General features: G+C 39.2%; 1 protein-coding gene across 11 annotated transcripts in view; it reads right to left on the bottom strand.

Moving 5' to 3' along the window:
* The window catches only part of Prlr (prolactin receptor), a 162,113-nt gene that overhangs the window by 55,314 nt on the left and 92,562 nt on the right, over positions 1-14,237 (bottom strand). The window contains exon 1 of one of the 11 annotated variants that reach the window (XM_048802902.1): positions 1,236-2,574. The exons of the other annotated variants lie outside the window; for them this stretch is intronic. The gene's annotated coding sequence lies outside the window, so the exon portion shown is untranslated. Of the gene's footprint in view, positions 1-1,235; positions 2,575-14,237 lie in introns of those variants that run through there. 11 annotated transcript variants of the gene reach the window in all.

The raw sequence follows: 14,237 nt of genomic DNA, 5'->3' as shown, positions 1-14,237 counted from the left end.
TTATGGCAAAGGGAACTAGAGCCATTTGTTAATGAATAGAAAGTCAAAACTGGTGATAAAACAAAAATAGTCTCATATTTTTCCTTTCTGCTGTTGGTGGTAATTTAGGCAGCAGAAAAAAAAATGTTCTCTTATTAGTATTTTTGACTTGCTCAACTTACTATACAAACAATCAAGATAGTGGTAAATTGTATCCTTTGGACGGAGAGGCCAGTTGTTATGTTCTGCGTGTTTATTGCCTTAAAATTCATGTTCAAACTTAATTCCCAAGTCATGTGTTAATGGTATTTAGAGATGGGGTCTTTGAGAGGCAATTAGGATCAGATAAGGTCATAGGAATAGGGTCCTTTTGATTGCATTAGTGGCTTTATAAGAAGAGGAAGAGAGATCCAAATTATCAAGTTGGTTCTGCCATGCCCTATGCTGCCTTGGGATTCTGCAGTACCCACTAGCAAACAGACTCTCACCAGATGCTGCCCCCGGACTCTGTACTTACAAGCCTCCAGAATTGTAAGAAATAAAGGGATTGTCTTTCTAAGTTTCCCAGTCTATGGTATTCTGTGATAGCAACAGAAAACGGACTAGGACATAAATCCTGTTTCTAACTATTGAGAGTGTTCTATGCTCAACTCTTCTACATTAACAAATTAGCTGCCAGGAGAAGAATCACCCTGGAATTGTACAACCCTGGCAGAACTCTCACCTTATATTCCATATCTCTGGCCGAACAAGGTTAGGGAAGTTTCACACAAAGGTTAAGGGATTAACCTTGCAAGTGTGCAGCTGGGACTCAGTTGATTTCAAGACAGGAGGAGGTCCTGAAATTTGAAAAGATTCTAGAAGCTTGACCAAATCCACCTCCTCTGTTATTCAAAGGCATTAAGATATCCTATAATGATAATTTTGTAATTTCTGTGTCCTGTGGCTTTTTTGTCATTCTATTTTGATTTGTCCTTTCTTCTATTTTCTTCTTCTCTTTATAATAGATCCTCTGCCAATGATAGAGTAATTTGACTCCCCCTTTTTTTGACCTACAGAGGGCATTCACAGAGCCAAGCAGGGGTGGGAATGGTGACCTAGGACTTAAATCTTTACCCTTAACCATCTGGAGAGATGCAGCTACAAGCCACATAGTGCCAAGAATTGCTGGCCACCAGAAGAAGCTAGGAAGAGAGAAGGAATAGGGTTTGTGGCACAAGAAAATGAGCCAGAATTCAAAAAGGTCAGTGACTTACCCTGGACAAGTCATAAGCCAGTCAAAATCTGGATGCTCGCTTCACAAAGCAGAAGGTAAAATCACAGAATTTTCCAGATTTACTCAAGGTGCCTGTTTGCTAGGATTTCTTCTTGGCTCTGAACATCCTCAATGACCAGCCTGCACAGCTCTAATGAGCACCAACCTGTTTGCTGATTACCCATTGGTGTGCTGACTCTTTAGGCAGATTAATATTTGCCTTGGGATATACAAGGCCCTTACTGTCCCTCCCTCATTGAAAAAAAAATTGGATAACTTGCTTATGACGGGGTTGGATTTGTTTGGTTTGGCTTGATTTGGTTCACAGCACACCTGCAACAGAATCAAAATGGCTAGATTCAAAGTAGCTATGGTTTCAGCAAAGTAGACAAATGAGCCAGACAGAGGGTGAAGAGTTGGGAGAGTTGGGGGTGAGAGGATCGAGGGGAAGCTCCAGGGGGTGAGTCATGAAGCTCTTCACTGGAAGCTCAAGTCTACTCGGTCTTCACTGTACTGGCAAAATCTGCTCACTTGGGTTATGAGCATGGAACACAGCATGGAACGTGTGTTTATGAGAGACTGCTGTTGGCCGTGGAGCTTTGGCTGTCCCCTCAATCCTTCTTGTCAAAAATCACTTTCCAGGCAGAAAGGGAATTTTTAAACCTAAAATTCTGTAAGGTAAGGGCCTAGCCACTGTAGAGGAGGCAAATGGAAACCTTCACACAAAGTCATTTGTTTGGATGGTGGTGTAAGTCGAATTGCTTCCTCCAGAGAATATTGAAGTTTTCTAGTACCTCATGATATGACCTTATTTGGAAGTAGCGTCATTGGAGTTGTAGTTAAGATGAAGTTGTACTAGAATAGGGTGAGCTCTTCATCCAACATGGTTGTTGTCCTTCTAAGAAGTAGAGAAGAGACACACAGGGAGGCCACCATGTGATAACAGAAATTGGAGTGATATGTCTGCAAGACAAGGAATGCCAAGAATTGTTAGGCCTCAGCAGAAGCTGGGAAGAGACCTGGGAAGATTCTACTTAGCGTTTCAGAAGGAACATGGCACTGCTGAAACTAGGATTCCAGTTAGCCTCCAGAATAACTGTGAGAAAGTAAGTTTCTGTTGTTGTAAGCCCCCTGGTTGTGGTACCTGGCTTCGGGAACCTTAAGAACTAATGCACATATGATTTGTGTCTGTGTGGGGTGGGTATGGTTACAAATCCCCTTTCTGTAGCCAATGCATATGTCTTATACGAACCAATTAAAAATGAATAGTTGCAAGGTAGACCTGAACACTTTGAACATAACACATATCCTCTTTGAGGGTCACATGTATGCTTACTCCAGCGGGGAAAGTTGCTAATTTCCTGTAAGAAGTCAGTGGTAGTATTCTGAGTTCACTGCAATGATGTCTTGCTAATATTTATTTATTTATTTATTTGAGAGAGAGAGAGAGAGAGAGAGAGAGAGAGAGAGAGAGAGAGAATTTTAATATTTATTTTTTAGTTTTCGGCGGACACAACATCTTTGTTTGTATGTGGTGCTGAGGATCGAACCCCGGGCTGCACGCATGCCAGTCGAGCGCACTACCGCTTGAGCCACATCCCCAGCCCTTGCTAATTTTTATTTAAGGATGACCTCTAACTACTAGAAGAAACTTTAGGAATGGTTAACAAGATAGTGGACAGACACATCCCACAGGACAAATAGTGCCAAAAGATACCCAAACTTTGGGTACTTTCCTATCAGGAGTGTAAAGGAGGTAGTCACAGTGCCTCACCTGTCAATCCTCTTTCTGGCTTTGATGTTTTTAGTATGCATCCCCAGCAAAATCACTTAAATCTTGCAGGGCTTCCATTTTCTTTATAAGAAATTAACTTTAGCTTACCAACATATCTCTATAACATGGAAGAAGGAAAGATAAATTCAAGCTCTACATTCCAGATTCTGGTTCTCCATCTGCCCCCTCTAGGCCTCTGAATCCTCTTTCCAGAACACAAAATCTATATTTGGAAAAGTTACCAACCCAAAGGTAACTTATGGAATCCAGATATATATTATTTTATTATTTTTAAAAAGCAACTCCCAGACACTATTTTATCCCTACTTATTTCAGTATACCTCTCTAGCAACTATGACATTATTCTTTTTTTTTGAGAGAGAGAGAGAGAGAATTTTTTAATATTTATTATTTAGTTTTCAGTGAACACAACATCTTTATTTTATTTTTATGTGGTGCTGAGGATCGAACCCAGAGCTCTGCGCATGCCAGGCGAGCGCGCTACCGCTTGAGCCACATCCCCAGCCCCGACCATATTCTTATATAATGATAACATTATTTTCATATCTAACAGAATTAATAATAATCCTTTGGTATCATCTAATATGGTATATTTTTGCCATTTAAAATAGGAAACAAGTTGGTTACTATGTAAGTTGTTGAGATTGAAGGGATCTCATATAAACAACTTCTGTTAGTACCTAAACTGCTCCAGGCAGAAGGAGACATGTCTTATTTTTAAATATTGTAGAGCATTAGTGTGGAGGACCTTGGAGATCACCCAGAGGTCAACTTCTCTCCTGACAGGTGGGGACACTGAAGTTCTGTCAACATGACTAAGTCAAGGTATGCCTGATGGCTGATAAAATGTTATTTCTGGTGTGTCTTGGAGGGTGACACACCAGAATAGATAAACATTTGAATCAGAAGAGAGAATGAAAAAGGTCTGCCCCATTAATGTGCTGAACATCATTCAATTCATTTTTGGCTAGAATAGAACAAAACCATTGGAGAAGGCTAAAATTCTCTTTTTCTCCTTCAACTGGGGCATTCATTTGCCCTTGGACATCAGAGCTCCTGTTTCTCAGGTTTTAAGACTCTGGGTCTCAGTCTCTGATCCTTGGGTTTTTGGTCTTGGAGTAATGAGTCATATCATTTCCCTTGGTTCTCAGGCCTGTGGAGCTGCAATGTATTATACCAGTGGCTTTCCTGGGACTCCAAGCTTGCAGGTAACAGATCATAGAACTTGTTGGTCTCCATAATCACCTGAGCCAACTCCTATAATGTATCTCATTGTGTATACAGTACATCCTGTTGGTTCTGCTTCTCGGGAGTACCCCGACTAACATAGGTGTGAAAGGTCATTTGACCTGTGTGGAACTGTAACCCACCCATTTCTTTGAGTTCCAATCCCAAGCAGCCTGTTTAGGATGCCACAGGCTTTCTTAGTGGCCAAATCTATTATGTAATTCTGCAGTTATTATCCCTGGCTTCCTCTACTGCCAGTTAACTGCACTCTGTGATGATTTCCTCTGTGGAAATAGAGACCAAAAATAGCCCGTATTTTCTTTCTACTAATTTCTTGTGCTTTCAGAGATCATCAAGTTGTACGTTAGGCTTTTCCTACCAGATTGGGAATCCTTTAATACAATCCCTTCCTCATGGGATTTTTTCTCTCCTTCAGGACTGTGGACAAATGACTTATCTATGGGCTACCGAAATAACACAGTTGCTGGGGGCAAAGAAAAGTCATGCTCTTATTTATGCCAAGTATTTGTAAGAACATGCTGGCAAAGTAGATAATACTCAGAAATAGGCCCCATTGAGCTACTGTAGTTTGGCTTTTTCAACTATGTTTATTAAAAAACAACAAAACCCTTCACACATGAAGAGGGAAAGAATCCAGGAAGCCCAGAGTTGAAATTGGGTGAGTTTTGATATATTTACTGAGCTGGCAAAATGTTGCTTGAGGGGTTTGATGTACTTTCTCCTCCGATTATCCACAAGAGTCTGGGACTGTGGAGACCACATTGTTCTCTACTCACTCTAGGGCTAAAGCTACATCTGGATAAATCAAAACTATGAGCTCTAAAGCTGAAGATTCAACTACTCACCTCTACTCACTGTTTTGGGGACAGCATGCCAAATGCTGGCTTGACTGCTATTTTGGCTGAAGTAAGCAAGTACTTGCCTAGTCCCATTCTGGTAAGATATGAGAGCACAATGTCAACAACTGGGAATTCATTCAATTAATTGAAAAAAAATGTGATTTTGTTTTTTCTTTGTTGTTGTCACTTTCCATTTGTTGGCAGAAACTAAAGTGTCAAGACAGCAAGGCAGTAACAGAATTTATTAACAAACTTTTAAAGATGCTGGTTCCCAAAATTTGTTGCATACTGGAACCATTTGAGAAATTTTAAAAGTGTTGATGTTTGGCTCCCACCCAGACTTCCCGATTGTATGGTGGAGGGTGCTGCTGAGTGCTGGTGTGTAGTAATTTGGGAACTGCTGCTCTAAGATATTTCCTGGGGTTGAATGATGCTGAATAGTTACCTACACCCCACTGAGTTGAGGAAAGTTTTTTTTTTTTTTTGCCTTTAAATCTCCTGGCCCAAAGAAAAACAAGCCATCTCAGGCTACATAAATAAAAATGTAATTTAATGTGATTGACATTTTTGTGTGTGTGTGTGTTTTTTTTTTTTTAGAGAGTTCTATTCTGTTGCTTTTAAAACAAAGCCTTAGGAAATGAATATTCCTTTACCATTCAGTCAGGAAAATAAAATAATTCCGTCCTAGTGAATTCAGCAAAGGGACAGTGCAAAGAGGAGATGCGGAGAGGGCCAGTGAGAGGGGAAGACACATGGAGAACGGGCAGCCCAAAGGCAAGTGGGCTGTCTCAGCTGCTTCCAGCCCTGTGCGTGCCTTCCCCAGCACACGCAGCACTTCACTGTCTTGTCCTCCAAGCCTCCTGACCCAGCTGTTGTGTGTGTTGGCTTCCAAAGAGAAGGGAGAAGAATAAAAGCTACCAGAGAGATCATACCACCTCGCCTTTGTGAGCAGTTGGACTGTATTGATCCTTTCCTGCTTCTGCTTTTGTGTCTGTTTTGTCATGATTTTATTTCCTGCTGGAGCCTTGACCCTCTTTCCTTGTTTCTGCATTATTTTTTCCACTGGACCCTGCACAATCTGGTCTCCGTACCTCACCCTGTTTCAGATGCACTCCATTCCCTTCCTGCTTTTGTAGACTTCCTTGGGCTTTTCTAGACAGAACTCACTCAACCCCAGGATTCTCTGATCCCGGTGCTTTCCCCAGCCAGTGCCCTTCTGAGGCAGCCCACTTGGGGCAGCTGTGCTTTGTACCAGGTGATGTGATTCCCTTCCTGTGCTGGGTGTGACCAGGACCCAGGGCAGCTCCTGCAAAGGATGGTCATGGAGGGGCCTGTGAATCTGTCTGGCTTGAAGACTTCGCCCCAATAGGGGTGATTCCTTATACTGGGAATTTGGACATATGACAGAAAAACAAAACGAAAATTGCAGTAAGAGGTAGTTAGAAGTTGAGAAAGAAATAAGCAGCAGTGGCCATCATTCTAGAGTGGGCTGAAACCACTACCAGATCAAAGTGGTGAATGAGCAGAAACTATGAGGTGGAGAAACCACACATGGAATTAACATACAATACAGCCTTTGAGAGTTTGTTGAAAGCCACACACAGCTCCCTTTCTAAACCCTGCTCACCTTCACAATATATCTCCATCTGTCTATGTCTATGTCTATATCTATACATATCCAAAGACAGTATTTTGCAAGCACTTTTGGCAATTTATTGGACCCTCTAGGGCCAAACATCCAAAAGAGGTTTGGCAAAGGTTTGTGATTGGTCTAAGGACCACACAGGATTTCAGTGTCTGGGCTGTAATTTGAACCTAGATCTGTTTAAGAGTCCCCAGGAGCTTCTTTTCAAATGAAGCATATCTTTCATTTCTTTATGAAAACTCTATGTTGGATCCCAAAATGTAAGAGATAAGAGGAGGGCCAAGGGGATACAGAAGGGCATGATCCAGCCTCATCCACAAGGGCTGCCCTGTTTCTGTCACTCTGGAGGCGAAACATCCATCAAGAAAGCTGGTGTCTTATACAATTCTGTTTTTCTACTGGTCCCTACATTTCACAGGATCTCCTTCTGTAAGGATAGAGTTACACAACTCATTCATGCATTGGAGTGCATATCATGAAGGGCTGTTCTTTGACTTCAAAGAAGCATCGTTCGGTTAACAAGACAAGACAAGAGACATGGAAATAATGGCTATAATTTGTTAGCTCCTTTAGGGAAAGACACTTACATTCTAGTGGGAGCCGAACAATGGGAAACATATTGAGATATTAAAATGATAAAACATTGAAATGATTAATTTATAGAGTAAAAATAGACATTTATACTTATATGCACAGATTTAAAGACTGTATAGTTTGGAAAATAGTTCAAAAGTTTAATGGTGTTGTCTAGGCTGGGCTAGTCTAACCTCATGCTTGAACTTGAATTATTTGAAAATGTTCTGACAAAACTAGTGTAGATGATATGTAGTGGGGATGAGCTACTTCAATTCCATGCAAGAAATCTATGTCTCTTCAGTTTAACAATTGCCTTTTCAAAGATGTCATGGTAGTTTTAGTTTTGCAAGATTAAAAGATTAATGGATGTGTAACTGATGTGATTCTGCAATCTGTGTATGGGGTGAAGGTGGGAGTTCATAACCCACTTGAATCAAAGTGTCGAATATGATATGTCAAGAAATTTGTAATGTTTTGAACAACCCACAATAAAAAATTAAAAAAAAAAAGATTGGAGATTGGATGCACAGCTGAGCAAATGTATTTGAAATTATTGAATTGTACCATTATAAATGGTTAAGTAAGTTCTGTATTACATGTGTATTACCACAATAAACAAAAGACAACATGGTAAAGCCACACATACTAGTAGACATGGTAAAGTAGACAACATGGTAAAACCATACATATTAGTAGATGGTCAGACATGGAATTCCTCGTTTGTTGATTGTTTTATGTTTTAGGATAAATGGAAAGAGAACTGGGAAAATATAGAAAGTAGGTCAGGCTTTAAAATGGATATATATTTTGATTAGTTATACAAAAGGCACAAGTCAGAGATTAAAAAATTGTGGTTGAGAAAACATTCTTTATACAGAATCAAAAGAAAGAGTTATCAATGCATGAGTCCTGTCTTATTTCCTATTTTGAAATACTTAAACTAAATTTTGGTTATAATATAACAGGGTACCAGTCAGAAGCAATTCTATGGTTCAGAGAAGCTTCTTGGGTCAATCAGAACTTTGTAAAAGTATACTGTCACTGTTGGAGATGACTTCATTTCAGTGCATATGGAGCTATTAGTTGTTTTGTTACCATTATTTAGTACCAATGAAATCTTCCAAATAAACTATGGCATGCCAAAAATTTTAAGATAATAAAATCTATTAAAAAAATTCTTACCATGGGAAAAAGGGTACACATATACATACACACACACAAAGGGTACACATACACACACATAAACACACACACACACACAGAAAAGAAAATACACAAATACAGTTCTGATGAATTTAATTTTTGATGTGGAGGATATTTTTCATGCAGTTAAAAGATTTTGAAGGGAGTTGAGTTCTAAGAAGGTTGGATAAGCTCAGTAGCCCTGCAATTTTCAACAAGTGCTACTAATAAAATGGATTCCATTTTGCAATCACAAAAAAGGGGAAAAAAAAACAGTTCATGGTAGAAAGAAGGCAATCTATTCCATTATATGAACAAAGCTAGTCAGGGAAGACCCTACAAATGATGGCCACAGATGTAAATATATGCCTCAAATATAAAACGTAGGCAAAGTGAAAGGTTAAAAATTAGGTCAGGGAACAAAGTATTCTAACCTTTTGACAGCATAGAACAATTTGAAGTTAAGAGGCATTTTAATGGAAATGATGGCTCAAAGACAGGTCTTACCAAAACAAACTATTTGAATATTGGATTTTGCATAGTTTTTTTCTTGGTAGCCCATTATCAATTCTCTAAAAAGTTCAGTATTTCAAGAAATGCTAGTACTGCATTTCAAGAAATACATGGAGATACTAATAATGAAACTGTTGAAAATTAAGCCATGAACATTAAAAATAAAACCTTTTAGAGAGGTTAAGTAACTTGCCTAAGGTAAAGAATCGGAGGAGCACAGATTCTGGGTGAGCAAGAGCGGCCTTCCTGTGTTGGAAGCCATTCTTGCGCCTAAGGAAGTCTTGACCTTTCCTGATCATATGGATTGTTGTCTTCATTCTCCATTTCTCCCTTTTCAAAGTCTTTAGTATCATTTTGGTTTGAACTTCAGAGCTGATATTCATAAGCTGTCTGCATGGAAGCATTTGATTCTGATGTACTTTACCCACCAATGTGTAATACAGCTCAGCATTTCTAAAAAGTAAATGAGTCCACAATAGAGAGAACACAGGTGATGAGTTTCCAAACAATGGGAATAACAGAGTTCCAAATGTGACAGAAACTAATCAATTCCTATTATTTGCTCCTATTTTTCTTTCTAATATTAATTTTCCTGATACTCAATAAAGCACTTGTTTGCTAAAAATAAATGTAACATTAGCCAACCTCCTCTGTTGATAAGTGTGGACACACAAAGTAAATTCTGGCAAATAAGATTTAGCAGGAAACGTGCAATTTTCAGAGATCTCTAGAAAAGGAGTGTGAGACCCATATTTCACCCTTACCTTCTTCTTCCTGGTTAGAATCAGAAGTGATGACTAGGGTGTAAGAGCCACTGTGGCCCTGGAGACAGAAATGCATAGTTGAAATTGGTGGATCCAACAAACAGAATGAACCTCACAATTCTGGAGCTGTCAACTAACTATGGCTTGTTCACTCTAAACTCCAAATACATTAAAAAAGAAAAACTCCTTTCCCCCCAAAAAAAAAAATAAAAAATACCCCCTCCTCTATATTTTTTTTTTTTTGAGAGAGAGAGTAAGTATTGACCCATGAATTTTGGAGTTAACCTCGAGTTTATAAAAGTAATTAACTAAAATACTGCATTCTAACCTCAGCATTATGGTTATTCAAGACTTGAGCAAAAAGAAATGAACACTACTGGATTCATTGCAGCCTGGAAGAACCAGATGCAATTCATTAAGCAACCGACTTTGATTCTTTGCAGAGACGGATGGCTTCTTATTAGTTCTATTCAGCTTACTAAATGAAGGGAAGCGGCTTCTGACCCTCGGTAATTCTGGAAGCCTTTCACTTCAGGCAACTCTCTTTCCTCTTTCTTTTCAAGTCTATAATAATTCTATTGAGCAGCTGTAAGAGTTTCAAACAACCTTCAAAGTTTGTATCCATCTGCTAGCTTTATAATCAATCATTGTGTGGCATTTTGGCTGATACAGCTGCCATTCAGAGGAGTCATTCATTCCAGAGGAAATAGAATATATAATACTGTGAGCGCTTCTTTGCCTGGTTGCCTTATCCATAGATTATAAATGAAAACCTCAATGATTCATTCCCTTTAGCAAAATCAAACACTCTCAACGCATGCCTCTTTCTTCAGAATTGGAAAGGATTCATGCAAAACAGGATCTTGTCCTTGATGGATTTTGGCTTTATTCTAGAGGGGGAAGAGGGAGGAACTATACATGATGACTGCAATGCAAAGCAGAAAAACCACAGGGCTACCCTCCAGCTGCTATCTACTGCTATGCTGTGCTGGCTGGCACCTGTTCTGATTGATCAGTACCTGTGCTAGACCTGGATTTAAATATTTTGAATATTACATCTGAATAATGATGCTAATTATCTCTCTAATATCCCTTCTCTTTTGCTTTCTTACCAATAAGAACCTTATTTATTATTATTATTATTATTATTATTATTATTATTATTATTATTTTGGTGGATCAAGGTGCCTAACTGGATAAAAGAGCATCTCCAGGTCTCTTCTACACTTAGAGATGGTCATGTGGCACAGTTCTGAACAATAATATTTAAGCAAATGCTGCTATGAACTTCTGGGAAGGTTCTTTTCAATGAAAGCTGAGTCAAGTTACCTTGATTTAGCCCTTTTTTCTCTCTCTTTCGTTGCCTGGAACAGAGACTAGAAGCTGGAGATGGAGAAAGTATTTGGGGATCCAGGATGGTTAAGAAGAAAGATGAAGGGAGGGTGGGTCCCTGATAGACTTCTTGACTACTTCATCATCTAAGGATCACCTTCCTCTGTACTCTTTAATACCTGAGAAAAGTTTCTACTTTTCCCTATTTTGCTTGTCCCTGGTTAGTCAGGTTTGGCGTGATGCATGGCATGATATAAATCTAATAGAAATACTATCTTAATATTCAAAGTTATTTCTCCCATAGTGCAGAGCTGGTTACTGGTAAAGTGAAGCTCTTAGCATCTTAAAATGTCATTGAATCTGCAAAACTGCAGAGTGTGTGGCCATTTTGGGTTGAACTGAACATCCAGAACTGGGGCTTTTGGGTCACTTGAGATCCCTGCCCCTTCCTTCTAGGAGGGTGAGGATCATGTCTACCTGTGTAATTGGGTATGATCAGCCCACACTCAATCTTGGGAAGAAAAATGGCCACTGCAAAGTGTCTAGTCATGTCCTTGTGTTCGTGAACATTTAAGTACACTGATTTTTGGAAGCTTATGTGGAAGCTTTCCGGAAGCCTATTGCAAATCTCTAGAAAAGCAAACAGTCTGGGGAAAAAAAAATCTAGCTAAACAGACATCTCTCATGGAGATGAGGACATACTGTGTCAGTGATAGAACTTACGTGGTGGTGCTTGGGTTGAACTGAACATCCAGAATTGGGGCTTTGGCGTCACTCTGCTCATGTTTGTACCAAATCTATCTTGGATTTTGGTGAAAACTGCCTGGACAACCTGGGTGGGGTGCTGAGGTTATCTTGGACCCTTAGGGAAGGAGGGGAATGGGAAAGGCAGCATTTCCTCTAATGGCACATCTTAGAGCCACAATGAGGGAGGGAACTGCAGAATGGCAGTAAATGGAACAGTGAGCACTTCTGGATAATTAAAGAAAGTCAAATTTGCAGAATGGACAGGGACATTCTTAAAAGCCCCAATTACATACTGAATGCTTCTCAATGAAGTTTGAGAGGAAATTGGAAATCTTTACGTTCTGAATGCTAAGCAAAGAATAAACAGTAAACTTTGGCTCTGAAACAAGTTATAAATTCTTTGGCACAAGATAATTGTTTATTCATGGGAAATTTAGAATAGATAGGTAATTTCAAAGAGCTGGATCTATTATAGTGGAGGGACTGCAGAATATTAAATCACAAAGACAGTTTAGAACCTGCTTACATCCAGAGTGTTTGGTTTTAAATCTTGACTCACCACTTACTTGCTGTGTGACATCAAGTAAGCTACTTAATTTCTCTGTGTCCTCTGTGTTTCTTCATCTATAAACTAGAGTGTTAACAGCACATAGGACTGTTCTGATCATTAAATGAAATGCCATTTATGGAAAGTACTTAAAAATGCCTGGGACATTATTAGACTCAATAAATTTTGTCAGCATCATCACAGGGTACTTTTAATAGAGTTTCTATGAACTGTTGGTGTAAACTTAGAGAGCTGAAAACAACAGAAGAAAATGAAAACAGCTGGGTGTGGTGGCATCCATCTGTCCCAGCTAGTCAGATGGCTGAGATAGGAGTTTGGGGCCTCCAAACATATGACAGAGCAAGACACCACTTCTTAAGGAAAAAAAAAAAGATAACAAATAAATGATTATGCACATGGCTGATTTAGATCCAGGGTCAGCAAACTTTCTAGAAAGACTCAGATGGTAAATATTATCAGATTTGCTGCTCATAGGGTGTTTGTTGAAACTATAAAACTCATCATCATAGTATGAAAAGAGTCACTACACTATGTAAAAAAACCAAGCATGGCTGGTTCCCAAAACACTCTTACAAAGTCAGGTGTAAATCTTCATAAAAGCACTCTTTTTGAAATCCACAGGCCTCATTGTCATGAGTCTACTCTGTTAATTGAAATCATGTGCTCTACAGATTGTTCACATTCTCTCAGCTCCTCATTCATTATTAATCTGTTTCTATTTGAGACCATTTTATGGTCTCTTTTGTCTTACTCTGATGCCACAGATGTTGGAAAAGTTTGAAAGACACAGTCCCTGAGTCTCTGAAAAGTTTGAAAGACACAGTCATCCAGAGTTGGATACTTCCATGTTTCTTCCATGTTTCATGAACAAATATAAGACTCCACTGCGTCTTTCAAGAAAATTCTACAATAAGAGTGCAAGCAGAAGGGGTCTTGCTGTCTAAAAATAGGTTGAAACAGACAATATGAAATATATTTTGTATGGGTACAAAAAAGCGAGAATAGGAGGAAAATAAAATCATATTTTGAGGTAATTTTGCCCTTGATTTTTGCAACATTTGCAAAAGACAGCCAAAGTTCAAGAATTAAAAAAAAAAAAAAAAGAAAAAAGAGCAGTGGGAACACTGTGTCTCTGAAATTACCATATGCATATTGTTTACAGGCTCAGAGGCAAGTCATGAATATATTAGGAGACTAGTGCTTATTCCCTTTGTATTTCTGATAAAGGATCCGTCCTGTCAAACCCAGGAATGATGAGGATGAGCTGTGGAAAGCTGGTTCTCACATCGGCCAGATCTGGCAGGTATAAAAAATTGACTTCATAAATGCTTCATGCTGGTGACAGAGCACAGTGGTTTCTGAGTGCACAGAAATATCTATCTGTTGCTTTTTGCTGACACCTATTACTGGAGCATCCAGTTGTCCTGAGGGTGATTTAATGAAAGAAGAATAAAATAAAGACAAAAAGAGGAATGTTTCTCTTTAGCCTCTGCTCTTCTGATAGACTCACGGTGAGAAGCAGATGGATAGCACCAATTTATGTCAACTGCACATGGAGCAACAGCTTCCTTCCCTGTTCAGGGAATAGCTCCCACTCTGCAAAGATCTTAGAAGGGTAAGATAGGAGGTTGCCTACTCCTACCAAATGTATAGTTTAAGATCCTTTTTGTGGAATTTCACACACTAGAACACTTCTTGAGCATTTCCATTGCTCTCTCTAGGCCTCCATTCTTCTTTGTATACAACACAGTTGTTGCATTTCTGCAACTTAGAAAAATGTGCATGTTTTGCCTG

The sequence above is a fragment of the Marmota marmota genome, unplaced genomic scaffold, assembly GCF_001458135.2.
Source record: "Marmota marmota marmota unplaced genomic scaffold, marMar, whole genome shotgun sequence".
In the NCBI taxonomy this organism is placed as follows: Eukaryota; Metazoa; Chordata; class Mammalia; order Rodentia; family Sciuridae; genus Marmota; species Marmota marmota.
This window is presented reverse-complemented; position numbering and strand designations above follow the sequence as displayed.